Source organism: Oncorhynchus mykiss, chromosome 1 (assembly GCF_013265735.2).
Source record: "Oncorhynchus mykiss isolate Arlee chromosome 1, USDA_OmykA_1.1, whole genome shotgun sequence".
Taxonomy (NCBI): Eukaryota; Metazoa; Chordata; class Actinopteri; order Salmoniformes; family Salmonidae; genus Oncorhynchus; species Oncorhynchus mykiss.
In genome coordinates, this window is record NC_048565.1 from 3,515,789 (window position 1) to 3,530,426 (window position 14,638).

General features: G+C 41.8%; 1 protein-coding gene across 3 annotated transcripts in view; it reads right to left on the reverse strand.

The window, feature by feature from the left end:
• The window catches only part of LOC110518923 (LIM domain containing preferred translocation partner in lipoma), a 501,674-nt gene extending 493,179 nt beyond the window's left edge, over positions 1 to 8,495 (reverse strand). For all 3 annotated transcript variants that reach the window (XM_036980981.1, XM_036981022.1, XM_036980905.1), the window contains exons 1-2: positions 8,377 to 8,495; positions 2,875 to 2,962 (exon numbers count right to left, since the gene is read on the reverse strand). The gene's annotated coding sequence lies outside the window, so the exon portion shown is untranslated. The remainder of the gene's footprint in view (positions 1 to 2,874; positions 2,963 to 8,376) is intronic.
• Between the last annotated feature and the right edge of the window lie 6,143 nt (positions 8,496 to 14,638).

Here is a 14,638-nt window from a genome sequence, read left to right on the forward strand (position 1 = left end):
CAGGGACAAGGCCAACAGTCTAGTAAGGCCAACAGTCTAGTCTACAGAGACAAGGCCAACAGTCTAGTCTACAGAGACAAGGCCAACAGTCTAGTCTACAGGGACAAGGCCAACAGTCTAGTCTACAGGGACAAGGCCAACAGTCTAGTCTACAGGGACAAGGCCAACAGTCTAGTCTACAGAGACAAGGCCAACAGTCTAGTCTACAGAGACAAGGCCAACAGTCTAGTCTACAGGGACAAGGCCAACAGTCTAGTCTACAGGGACAAGGCCAACAGTCTAGTCTACAGAGACAAGGCCAACAGTCTAGTCTACAGGGACAAGGCCAACAGTCTAGTCTACAGAGACAAGGCCAACAGTCTAGTCTACAGAGACAAGGCCAACAGTCTAGTCTACAGAGACAAGGCCAACAGTCTAGTCTACAGAGACAAGGCCAACAGTCTAGTCTACAGAGACAAGGCCAACAGTCTAGTCTACAGAGACAAGGCCAACAGTCTAGTCTACAGGGACAAGGCCAACAGTCTAGTCTACAGAGACAAGGCCAACAGTCTAGTCTACAGGGACAAGGCCAACAGTCTAGTCTACAGGGACAAGGCCAACAGTCTAGTCTACAGGGACAAGGCCAACAGTCTAGTCTACAGAGACAAGGCCAACAGTCTAGTCTACAGGGACAAGGCCAACAGTCTGATTCTACACTACATGAATAAGCCAGTAGTCTGATTCTACACTACGGGGACAAGCCAGTAGTCTGATTCTACACTACGGGGACAAGCTAGTAGTCTGATTCTACACTACGGGGACAAGCCAGTAGTCTGATTCTACACTACGGGGACAAGCCAGTAGTCTGATTCTACACTACAGGGACAAGGCCAACAGTCTAGTCTACAGGGACAAGGCCAACAGTCTAGTCTACAGGGACAAGGCCAACAGTCTAGTCTACAGGGACAAGGCCAACAGTCTAGTCTACAGGGACAAGGCCAACAGTCTAGTCTACTGAATCATCTATTACAATAGACTAAAGAATCACCATCTGAATCATCTATTACAATAAACTAAAGAATCACCCTCTGAATCATATTACAATGGGCCTGGGAATCACCATCTGAATCATCTATAGATTGATATGTTATGGGACTCAATGTAATTACAACAGACCAAGGAATCACCATCTGAATCATCTATATATTGATATGTTATTGGACTCAATGTAATTTCAATAGACCAAGGAATCACCATCTGAATCATCTATAGATTGATATGTTATGGGACTCAACGTAATTACAACAGACCAAGGAATCACCATCTGAATCATCTATAGATTGATATGTTATTGGACTCAATGTTATTACAACAGACCAAGGAATCACCATCGGAATCATCTATAGATTGATATGTTATGGGACTCAATGTTATTACAACAGACCAAGGAATCACCATCTGAATCATCTATAGATTGATATGTTATTGGACTCAATGTTATTACAACAGACCAAGGAATCACCATCTGAATCATCTATAGATTGATATGTTATTGGACTCAATGTTATTACAACAGACCAAGGAATCACCATCTGAATCATCTATAGATTGATATGTTATTGGACTCAATGTTATTACAACAGACCAAGGAATCACCATCGGAATCATCTATAGATTGATATGTTATGGGACTCAATGTTATTACAACAGACCAAGGAATCACCATCTGAATCATCTATAGATTGATATGTTATTGGACTCAATGTTATTACAACAGACCAAGGAATCACCATCTGAATCATCTATAGATTGATATGTTATTGGACTCAATGTTATTACAACAGACCAAGGAATCACCATCTGAATCATCTATAGATTGATATGTTATTGGACTCAATGTTATTACAACAGACCAAGGAATCACCATCTGAATCATCTATAGATTGATATGTTATGGGACTCAATGTTTAAATAAAGGTTTAGGCTAAATAAAAAATGAACCCTGGTCCTTTCCCAAACCACCTGAGGTAGGTTACTAAACAGTGAGGTGTCAGACAGATTCATCTCCTGGTGATTAACATGCGGGGCAGACAGGAAGGGAAACGACAGCCGAACCACAGTATCACTCAATCAATCAGGAGGCTTTGGAGAGAATACAGGCAGCTGAGTCAACGGGAACATCTCCTCAAGAAGTTGAACCGAAATCTCAGAATTTCATTTTATTTTACTTTACCTTTATTTAACTAGGCAAGTCTGTTAAGAACAAATTCAGTTAAGAACTTATTTTCAATGACGGCCTAGTGGGTTAACTGGCCTAGGAACAGTGGGTTAACTGGTCTAGGAACAGTGGGTTAACTGGTCTAGGAACAGTGGGTTAACTGACCTAGGAACAGTGGGTTAACTGGTCTAGGAACAATGGGTTAACTGGTCTAGGAACAGTGGGTTAACTGGCCTAGGAACAGTGGGTTAACTGGCCTAGGAACAGTGGGTTAACTGACCTAGGAACAGTGGGTTAACTGACCTAGGAACAGTGGGTTAACTGGCCTAGGAACAGTGGGTTAACTGGTCTAGGAACAGTGGGTCAACTGGTCTAGGAACAGTGGGTCAACTGGTCTAGGAACAGTGGGTCAACTGGCCTAGGAACAGTGGGTCAACTGGCCTAGGAACAGTGGGTCAACTGGCCTAGGAACTGCCTTGTTCAGGGGCAGAACGACAGAGCTCGGGGACCAACACTAGCTGAACCACAGCTGTATACTGTAGTATGACCTGCACAGACACATGTACTGATTCAAACACAATAGTCCCACAACCAGCTACTTACTGTACATGACAATTGGGAGCAACATCAACATTGACATGGATGGAACAGCGAGTTAAAGGTATGACCAGGCCTACCTCTTCTTCTCTTGACGTACGGGCCTCACAGCTGACAGTTCTTTGGTATTTTCCTTGTCGCTGCCTCGTTCTCCTGAATGACACCTTCCTTCACGTCGGGAAAACAAAGAACAGGGAGAGAGAACATGTATCACTGTGTGGACAGAGAGAGAGAACATGTATCACTGTGTGGACAGAGAGAGAGAACATGTATCACTGTGTGAGCTGAGCCTGTGTAACAGGCCTGTGCTTCCTTCCCTCTCCTCACCCCTATCTGTGCTCGAACCAGCAAGGGGGCCAACTACTTCAAGGTCTCAGAGCGAGTGACGTCACCCGATTGAAACGCTATTAGCGCACCACCGCTAACTAGCTAGCTATTTCACATTGGTTACACCTGGACAGGCAGAGATACCATGTATCACCATGTATCACTGTGTGAGCTGAGCCTGGACAGGCAGAGAAACCATGTCTCACCATGTATCACTGTGTGAGCTGAGCCTGGACAGGCAGAGAGTGGTTAGAGCGTTGGACTAGTAACCGGAAGGTTGAAAGATAGAATCCCCGAGCTGACAAGGATAAAAATCTGTATTTCTGCCCCGGAACAAGGCAGTTAACCCACTGTTCCCTGGGAGGCCGTCATTGAAAATAAGAATTTGTTGGTAACTGACTTGCCTAGTTAAATAAAGGTTAAAGAAAGAAAGAAAACCCACAGTGTGAGCTGGGCCTGGATGAGTCAGTGATACTTAGGACTGCAACATTCTAAGTCATTCTGCAGGGCTCTCCAGAGGGTAGTGAGGTTTGCACAACGCATCACCGGGGGCAAACTACCTGCCCTCCATGACACCTACAGCACCCAATGTCACAGGAAGGCCAAAAAGATCATCAAGGACAACAACCACCCGAGCCACTGCCTGTTCACCCCGCTATCATCCAGAAGGCGAGGTCAGTACAGGTGCATCAAAGCTGGGACAGAGAAGACTGAAAAAAAACAGCTTCTATCTCAAGGCCATCAGACTGTTAAATAGTCACCACTAGCCGGCCTCCACCCAGTACCCTGCCCTGAACCTTAGTCACTGTCACTAGCCGGCTACCACCCTGTTACTCAACCCTGCACATTAGAGGCTGCTGTCCTCTGTACATAGACATGGAATCACTGGTCACTTTAATAATGTTTGCAAACTTCCCATGGAAAAATTCCAGAAATTTACTGGAAAGTTCCCGACCCTTCGCAACCCTAGATGCATTCACACACAGTGCATTTGGAAAGTATTCAGACCCCTTGACATTTGCAACATTGTTACATTACAGACTTATTCTAAAATTGAATTTACAAAATCCCTAAAATCCACACACAGTACCCCATAATGAAACAAGTGAAAACTGGTTTTTAGAAATGTTTGCAAATGTATTAATAAAAAACATAAATACCTTATTTACATCAGTATTCAGACCCTTTGCTATGAGACTCGAAATTGAGCTCAGGTGTATCCTGTTTCTAGTGATCATCCTTGAGATGTTTCTACAACATGTTGGTATTACAGACTCAGGGCCAAGTTGAAAATGTCAGTGAAGAAAGACACTTGCCAGTTGGTCAGCGCATGCTCAGAGGAAACGTCCTGGTAATCCGTCTGGCCCTGCGGCCTTGTGAATGTTGACCTTTTTAAAGGTCTTACTCACATCGGCTACGGAGAGCATGATCCCACAGTCGTCCAGAACAGCTGGTGCTCTCATGCATGCCTCAGTGTTGCTTGCCACAAAGTGCACATAGAAGTAATGTAGCTTGTCTGGTAGGCTTTTGACACTGGGAAGCTCGCGGCTGTGCTTCCCTTTATCGTCCGCAATAGTTTGCAAGCCCTGCCACTTCCGACGAGCATCAGAACCGGTGTAGTAGGATTCAATTCAAGTCCTGTATTAACGCTTTGTCTGTTTGATGGTTCTTCAGAGGGCATAGCGGGATTTCTTATAAACGTCCAGGTTAGAGTCCCGCTACTCTACCCTTTAGCTCAGTGCAGATGTTGCCTGTAATCCATGGCTTCTGATTGGGGTATGTACGTACGGTCACTGTGGGGACGACATCGTCGGTGCACTTATTGATGTAGCCAGTGACTGATGTGGTGTACTCCTCAATGCCATCGGAAGAATCCTGTAGCCTATTCCAGTCTGTGCTAGAAAAACAATCCTGTAGCTTAGCATCTGCGTCATCTGACCATTTCCATATTAAGCGGGTCACTGGTACTTCCTGCTTGAGTTTTTGTTTGTAAGCAGGAATAAGGAGGATAGATTTATGGTCAGATTTGATAGATGGAGGGCGAGGAAGAACAGCTTCTCTGTGTGTGGAGTAAAGTTTTTTTTCCCTCTTGTTGCACATTTAACATGCTGGTAGAAATGAGGTCAAACGGATTTAAGTTTTCCTGCATTAAAGTCCCCGGCCACTAGGAGCGCCGCCTCTGGGTGAGTATTTTCTTGTCTGCTTATGGCCTTATACAGCTCATTGAGTGAGGTCTTAGTTCCAGCATCGGTTTGTGGTGGTAAATAGACAGCTAAGAAAAATATAGATGAAAACTCTATTGGTAAATAGTGTGGTCTACAGCTTATCATGAGATACTCTACCTCAGGAGAGCAAAACCTAGAGACTTCCTTAATATTAGGTTTCGCACACCAGCTGTTATTGACAAATAGACCCCTTGCCTTACCGGAGGCAGCTGTTCTATCTTTCCGATGCACCAAAAACCCAGACAGCTGCATGTTATCCATGTTGTCGTTCAGCCACGACTCGGTGAAACATAAGATATTACAGTTTTTAATGTCTTTGATCGGAGCTCGTCCTGTATGTTACCCAGTTGATTGGTTGGTCAATAGGACAGATGGTAGAGGAGGGTTACACACTCGGCGTACGGAATCTTACAAGGCACCCCGACCTATGACCCCTATATCTCCGTCCCTTCTTCATGTGAATGACGGGGATTTGGGCCTTGTCAGGACTCTGTAGGCCTGTAGGACTGCAGAACAGGAGCTATGCATATACAGTGCCTTGCGAAAGTATTCGGCCCCCTTGAACTTTGCGACCTTTTGCCACATTTCAGGCTTCAAACATAGATATAAAACTGTATTTTTTTTTGTGAAGAATCAACAAGTGGGACACAATCATGAAGTGGAACGACATTTATTGGATATTTCAAACTTTTTTAACAAATCAAAAACTGAAAAATTGGCCGTGCAAAATTATTCAGCCCCCTTAAGTTAATACTTTGTAGCGCCACCTTTTGCTGCGATTACAGCTGTAAGTCGCTTGGGGTATGTCTCTATCAGTTTTGCACATCAAGAGACTGACATTTTTTCCCATTCCTCCATGCAAAACAGCTCAAGCTCAGTGAGGTTGGATGGAGAGCATTTGTGGCCTCTTGGCTGCATCTCTGATCAGTCTTCTCCTTGTATGAGCTGAAAGTTTAGAGGGACGGCCAGGTCTTGGTAGATTTGCAGTGGTCTGATACTCCTTCCATTTCAATATTATCGCTTGCACAGTGCTCCTTGGGATGTTTAAAGCTTGGGAAATCTTTTTGTATCCAAATCCGGCATTAAACTTCTTCACAACAGTATCTCGGACCTGCCTGGTGTGTTCCTTGTTCTTCATGATGCTCTCTGCGCTTTTAACGGACCTCTGAGACTATCACAGTGCAGGTGCATTTATACGGAGACTTGATTACACACAGGTGGATTGTATTTATCATCATTAGTCATTTAGGTCAACATTGGATCATTCAGAGATCCTCACTGAACTTCTGGAGAGAGTTTGCTGCACTGAAAGTAAAGGGGCTGAATAATTTTGCACGCCCAATATTTCAGTTTTTGATTTGTTCAAAAAGTTTGAAATATCCAATAAATGTCATTCCACTTCATGATTGTGTCCCACTTGTTGATTCTTCACAAAAAAAAATAGTTTTATATCTTTATGTTTGAAGCCTGAAATGTGGCAAAAGGTCGCAAAGTTCAAGGGGGCCGAATACTTTCGCAAGGCACTGTATATGCATAGCTCCTGTTCTGCAGTCCTACAGGCCTACAGAGTCCTGATCTCACCTGAAATGTTTACATCTTCTTTCAGTTGTATCCTCATTAAAACCTTATATTGAAAACACACAGGCCTGGTAGTGAAGCTAGAGCTAGTGGCGCTAGTCTCAGCCTCATAGGGCTGCTTGGGCTCAAAGCTACAGGGAGGGAGGGGGGGGGGGGCTAGCTAAGGGACTACACTTTTAACTTGAGAGTCGCATCTCCACGACTGTCAAAATGTGTCTTTTTTTTTTAAAGCAGAGATGTTTAAAGACAGTTGGGTTTAATGTTTCCCGAGTCCAAATGTGTGGGGAAGGAAGGATGACACCGATATATTCAGTTTGATGAGCGAGCTCTCTGGGGGGGGTCCTTGATGTTATTGATTTGAAATTCATATCAAAAGTGGGAGTTTGATTTGAATCTCTTCAGCAGCAACTCAAGGGGGAGAGATTAATATTTCACCATGTTAGCTACTTTCAGATGAGATGAACAAAGTCTTTGGTGTGTAGACATGATAGTTAGTTGTCGTCCCAAGACTTACATATTTCCATTCTTGAAATGCATCGGAAGCCAATTCAGTCAAATAATGCATTCCAGTGCTAATAGACTTTGTAAACTGTGTCACTGTGGGGGGGGAGAGAAAACATCTGCACATTATATTTACCCCTTATGCAATGACTGAGAATTATGGTAAGAACTAGGGTCAAGTCTACCATCACATGGTAACCTGGTAAGCCTTGCACCTTTTGGTTTGTGAAGCCTAGTATTGATTGAAACAACTGGGCTCCGTAAGGAAGTGTCATGAATCCCGTCTGCACAGCGCCAGCGCAGACGGTCTCTCGTCAAACCAGACACACATATTAGTTGTTCTAGAGAGATGAGTTTACACTTCAGCAGTGACATGTTACGAGTGTTACTATTCTAGACTGTGGCAAATCCTAACAAACCCAGGTTTAAAACGTCGTGCATATGTTAAATGATTAATACTGAAACTATTATGGAAATAGACACGTTGTCCCGGCGGTAAAAACATGATGTTCCGCATTGGGTTTTTTTATCCGTCATTTACAGTCCACCTCGAGAGGAATGGACTTGAACATAAATCATGTCAAAATATAGACGCGCAAACAGACACAATGACGCAAATACCGAGCGTGAAACTACACCATCTACTTAGTAAGTGTGTTCTACGTTTCTGTTGTGCAAAACTATTGCTACAATATGTCGGTGTAAGGTAACAAGTTAGCTATGTGGTGAAAAGCCTGTCGACCCCCCCTTTCGGAGCGGTGAGCCCACGCCCTCGACTTCAACTCCGAGCTACAGTAGAACATCACCTCAACGAGTTAACAAAACGCTTTATGCTACTTCTTCTGCACTCTTTATGTCGACTAAAAACAACACGTCATTGTAAGCTACATTTCTAGAATAACTCTATGTTCAAGTACATTAAATATGAAATAGTTCCCATGTGTTTCTTACCTCGGGGCTTTCTAGGAATCCAGAGAGTTTCAAATCCCACCAAAGTGAAAATAATTTTTTTCCCAAATCTGGAAGTGGCAGGCAGTGACGTCAGAGTTGGAAATTCCAACCGCAGGAGAGTCCTTGGAGAAGTTTGCCCATTTAAGGCAGTATGTTGTATTCACAAAACGCTCTTCCTCATCTTATCGTGTGTGTGTGTTTGTTTTGTTGTGCAAAACATTGTAAAGCACACTAATTCATCATCATGAGCATCAACTAGACAGCTATATCCTTCATACATTATTGTAATTGTAAACTAAATCATTAATTCAATGAAAATTTAGATTTTGACAATTTTCTCAACATTTTCTTGAGGTTCACAAATAACATTATCTTGGTAATATAGGGTTAGGGTAATATAGCTCTGCAAATAACATTATCTTGGTAATATAGAGTTAGGGTAAATAACATTATCTTGGTAATATAGGGTTAGGGTAATATAGCTCTGCAAATAACATTATCTTGGTAATATAGAGTTAGGGTAAATAACATTATCTTGGTAATATAGGGTTAGGGTAATATAGCTCTGCAAATAACATTATCTTGGTAATATAGAGTTAGGGTAATATAGCTCTGCAAACAACATTATCTTGGTAATATAGGGTTAGGGTAATATAGCTCTACAAATAACATTATCTTGGTAATATAGAGTTAGGGTAATATAGCTCTGCAAACAACATTATCTTGGTAATATAGGGTTAGGGTAATATAGCTCTACAAATAACATTATCTTGGTAATATAGAGTTAGGGTAATATAGCTCTGCAAACAACATTATCTTGGTAATATAGGGTTAGGGTAATATAGCTCTACAAACAACACAACATTATCTTGGTAATATAGAGTTAGGGTAATATAGCTCTACAAACAACATTATCTTGGTAATATACGGTTAGGGTGATATAGCTCTACAAACAACACAACATTATCTTGGTAATATAGAGTTAGGGTAATATAGCTCTACAAACAACATTATCTTGGTAATATAGGGTTAGGGTAATATAGCTCTACAAACAACACAACATTATCTTGGTAATATAGGGTTAGGGTAATATAGCTCTACAAACAACACAACATTATCTTGGTAATATAGGGTTAGGGTAATATAGCTCTACAAACAACACAACATTATCTTGGTAATATAGAGTTAGGGTAATATAGCTCTACAAATAACACAACATTATCTTGGTAATATAGAGTTAGGGTAATATAGCTCTACAAATAACACAACATTATCTTGGTAATATAGGGTTAGGGTAATACAGCTCTACAAACAACATTATCTTGGTAATATAGAGTTAGGGTAATATAGCTCTACAAATAACACAACATTATCTTGGTAATATAGGGTTAGGGTAATACAGCTCTACAAACAACATTATCTTGGTAATATAGAGTTAGGATAATATAGCTCTACAAATAACATAGAACGAAGACAAGAGATGATAGACTTAGCCTTTAAACAAAATAAATAATATATTGTTTCATTTTTTTGTTGTTGCAATGACGACATCAAAACAGACTATACACATTTCAAAATAACACCTGAGTGCTTGTTCATTCGTTAAAAAAAAAATCAATTTTTTTTTTAAACTTAATTTTAAACTCATTCCCCGCTGACCTTTCTGTGAGTGGTAACCTGCACAGTAAACCATATCAAACACGGGCTGGTTTCTGCTTCACCACATGTGATTGCCATGCAAAGCAGTTTGTTTGCATGTCCTGGATTTAATGCAAATAACTGGTAACTGCACTAAAAACCCCTTTGATTTGTGCATGCATTCTAAGTAGCAGTACGATAGTGGTGTTATAATGCACTTAGGTTGTTGAATCGCAGATGGCATCCTATTCCCTACATAGCACACTACTTTTCAGCAGAGCACCGTAGAGGACACAGCCTGACTCTCTGATTCCACAGCTAGGGTTTACAGGGGGGAGAGATTGTCTCTCGACAGATTCGCCAAAACCATTTTGTGGGTTATCCTTGCTTCCCCAGACGAATGTCAGTTGGGTGCAATTTTCGATTCGAATTTGGTTTGTGGTTGAGACAGGGTCGTAAAAATGTCTTCGTCGGGGTCTTCCTCTTGTCTGTTTGGATGGCTATACATAGTATACGTAGTCTCCCCCTAAATTATAATGGTATGGCCTGCAGAGATAATCAAGGGATCTTACATTCCAGACGGTATTCTAGAACATACCATCTCAACTCCGTTGGGTGTGGTGGATTGTATTTAAAGGTTAAAAAGCCTGTTATCACCTTGCCCCTGATACATGGCTGTTGACTCCTATAACGACTTGCCGGTTTCAAAACCCCAGCGTCTCCCCGCCTGTAGGAAGACCTGTAAAACCTCTGCTCCAATCAGAGTATCTAGGAGTCATCAGCCATGCATCAGGGCAAGAAGTAAACTTACACTTGTTAAAGAACTGTTGGTAAAAAATAGACTGACTATTATTATCAAGATAAATAGAGTTACCAGTTACCACTTAAATCATGATGGGACATTTATTTTTTTGGGGGGGGGTGACTGTTTTCACCATTGTGTTTCCTTGATCTTGTTGACCCACTCTGTCTTAATGTCAGGGGGGTCTGTATTACACCTCTGACACCTTACATTGGAAGAAGGGGTATTATTTGCTATACAACACTATGCCACATCTAAGAGTTAACAGCATTAGGCCTGTTGTCACCACGACAAGAAGTAAGAACACATGGCCCTCTACGGTCTTGTCCACTTGTGTGTGTGTGTATGTGTGTGTGTGTGTGTGTGTGTGTGTGTGTGTGTGTGTGTGTGTGTGTGTGTGTGTGTAGGTGTGTGTGTGTGTGTGTGTGTGTGTGTGTGTGTGTGTGTGTGTGTGTGTGTGTGTGTGTGTGTGTGTGTGTGCAACAGCATATTGTATCTGTGCTGCTATAGATGATACAGTATTGGGACAGTGACACATTTATTTGTTGTTTTGGCTCTTTACTCCAGCACGTTGGATTTGAAAATCAAATCAAATTGTATTTGTCACATACACATACAACAGGTATGTAGACCTTACAGTGAAATTCTTACTTACAAGCCCGTAACCAGCAATGAAGTTTAAAGGAAAATACCCCCCCCCCCGTAACAAATCATTCAAGAGCAGCAGTACAATAACAGTAGCGAGGCTTTATACAGGGGGTACCGGTACAGAGTCAATGTGGAAGCTATATACAGGGTGTTATGGTACAGAGTCAATGTGGAAGCTATATACAGGGGGTACTGGTACAGAATCAATGTGGAGGCTATATACAGGGTGTTACGGTACAGAGTCAATGTGGAGGCTATATACAGGGTGTTACGGTACAGAGTCAATGTGGAGGCTTTATACAGGGGGTACCGGTACAGAGTCAATGTGGAGGCTATATACAGGGGGTACTGGTACAGAGTCAATGTGGAGGCTATATACAGGGGGTACCGGTACAGAGTCAATGTGGAGGCTTTATACAGGGGGTACCGGTACAGAGTCAATGTGGAGGCTATATACAGGGGGTACCGGTACAGAGTCAATGTGGAGGCTAAATACAGGGTGTTACGGTACAGAGTCAATGTGGAGGCTATATACAGGGGGTACCGTTACAGAGTCAATGTGGAGGCTATATACAGGGTATTACGGTACAGAGTCAATGTGGAGGCTATATACAGGGGGGTACCGGTACAGAGTCATTGTGGAGGCTATATACAGGGGGTACCGGTACAGAGTCAATGGGGAGGCTATATACAGGGTGTTACGGTACAGAGTCAATGTGGAGGCTATATACAGGGTGTTACGGTACAGAGTCAATGTGGAGGCTATATACAGGGGGTACCGGTACAGAGTCAATGTGGAGGCTATATACAGGGTGTTATGGTACAGATTCAATGTGGAGGCTATATACAGGGTGTTACGGTACAGAGTCAATGTGGAGGCTATAGACAGGGTGTTACGGTACAGAGTCAATGTGGAGGCTATATACAGGGGGTACCGGTACAGAGTCAATGTGGAGGCTATATACAGGGGGTACTGGTACAGAATCAATGTGGAGGCTATATACAGGGGGTACCGGTACAGAGTCAATGTGGAGGCTATATACAGGGGGTACCGGTACAGAGTCAATGTGGAAGCTATATACAGGGTGTTACGGTACAGAGTCAATGTGGAGGCTATATACAGGGTGTTACGGTACAGAGTCAATGTGGAGGCTATATACAGGGGGCACCGGTACCGAGTCAATGTGGAGGCTATATACAGGGGGTACCGGTACAGAGTCAATGTGGAGGCTATATACAGGGTGTTACGGTACAGAGTCAATGTGGAGGCTATATACAGGGGGTACCGGTACAGAGTCAATGTGGAGGCTATATACAGGGTGTTACGGTACAGAGTCAACGTGGAGGCTATATACAGGGTGTTACGGTACAGAGTCAATGTGGAGGCTATATACAGGGTGTTACGGTACGGAGTCGATGTGGAGGCTACACAGAGTTAATTTGCGGGGGCACCGGTTAGTTGAGGTAATGTGTACATGTAGTGTAGAGTTATTAAAGTGACTATATATAGATGATAGCAGAGAGTAGCAGCAGCGTAAAGGAGGTGTGGTGGGAGGGGGGGGCAATGAGCCAGCTAACGTTGATAAACATATAGAAATAACTGTTGATTTTCTGATTCAATAAGAAAGTTAAACGTTTTCTGTGTTTTTGATTGTTGAGTCAATTAGATCATGCTAATTTCAAGCTAATCTTTAAAAAAAAAAATATATATATATATATATATATATATATATATATATAAAGTTAGTTTTGTTACTGGCTAACTCATTGATCCTGCTCTGTAGTGTTCCCCCTCAGGTATATATATATATATATATATATATATTGTCCTTCAAGGCCTCAAGGTTCTCTCCAAGGGCACAAGCAGATTTTGTAGTTGTTGGAAAGTGCTGTATTCTTCCCTGTGTGACACTTGTCCGCCTGACGGACTCCAGGAAATCACTGGGCTGTTGACGGAGTTCATCATCTCTATCTATTATTGCATCATCACAGAGCGATTGGTGCCACAGTGACTTGGGCCAACAAGTCCGATAGATTTTTAAAAAATCTGGTGTTTTATGACCGATTCTGAAACAATGACACACAGATGTAAAAAAAAAAAATATTTAAAAAAATAATAAAATTAAAAATGTATTAAATTAAAAGTGAATTGACATAATATACTGTAAGCACTTCAACAAGTACAACAACAACTGTAGAAATAAAACAGTATGTCAAGTCAACCTCTAAAGATGCTTTGAATATCACAATTACAGGCACAATCACTAAAGTAACTTTGAGATGGTATATTTTCAAATTACAGTTCCTGAGATCTATGTGAGTAGACGGGTTAAAACAGCATATATTTCTCCCTCTCTCTCTCTCTCTCTCTCTCTCTCTCTCTCTCTCTCAATTCAATTCAATTCAAGGGCTTTATTGGCATGGGAAACATGTGTTAACATTGCCAAAGCAAGTGAGGTAGACAAAATACAAAGTGAATATATAAAGTGAAAAACAACAAAAATTAACAGTAAACTCTCTCTCTCTCTCTCTCTCTCTCTCTCTCTCTCTCTCTCTCTCTCTCTCTCTCTCTCTCACTCTCTCTCTCTCTCTCTGTCATTTCAATTCAATTCAAGGGGCTTTATTCCCATGGGAAACATGTGTTAACATTGCCAAAGCAAGTGAGGTAGATCATTTACAAAAGTGAAATAAACAATAAAATTAACAGTAAACATTACACATACAGAAGTTTCAAAACAATAAAGACATTACAAATGTCATATTATATATATATATATAGTGTTTTAACAATGTACAAATGGTTAAAGTACACAAGGGACAATAAATAAGCATAAATATGGGTTGTATTTACAATGGTGTTTGTTCTTCACTGGTTGCCCTTTTCTCGTGGAAACAGGTCACACATCTTGCTGCTGTGATGGCACACTGTGGAATTTCACCCAGTATATATGGGAGTTCATCAAAATTGGATTTGTTTTCGAATTTCTTTGTGGGTCTGTATAATCTGAGGGAAATATGTCTCTCTAATATGGTCATACATTGGGCAGGAGATTAGGAAGTGCATTTCAGTTTCCACCTCATTTTGTGGGCAGTGAGCACATAGCCTGTCTTCTCTTGAGAGCCATGTCTGCCTACGGCGGCCTTTCTCAATAGCAAGGCTATGCTCACTGAGTC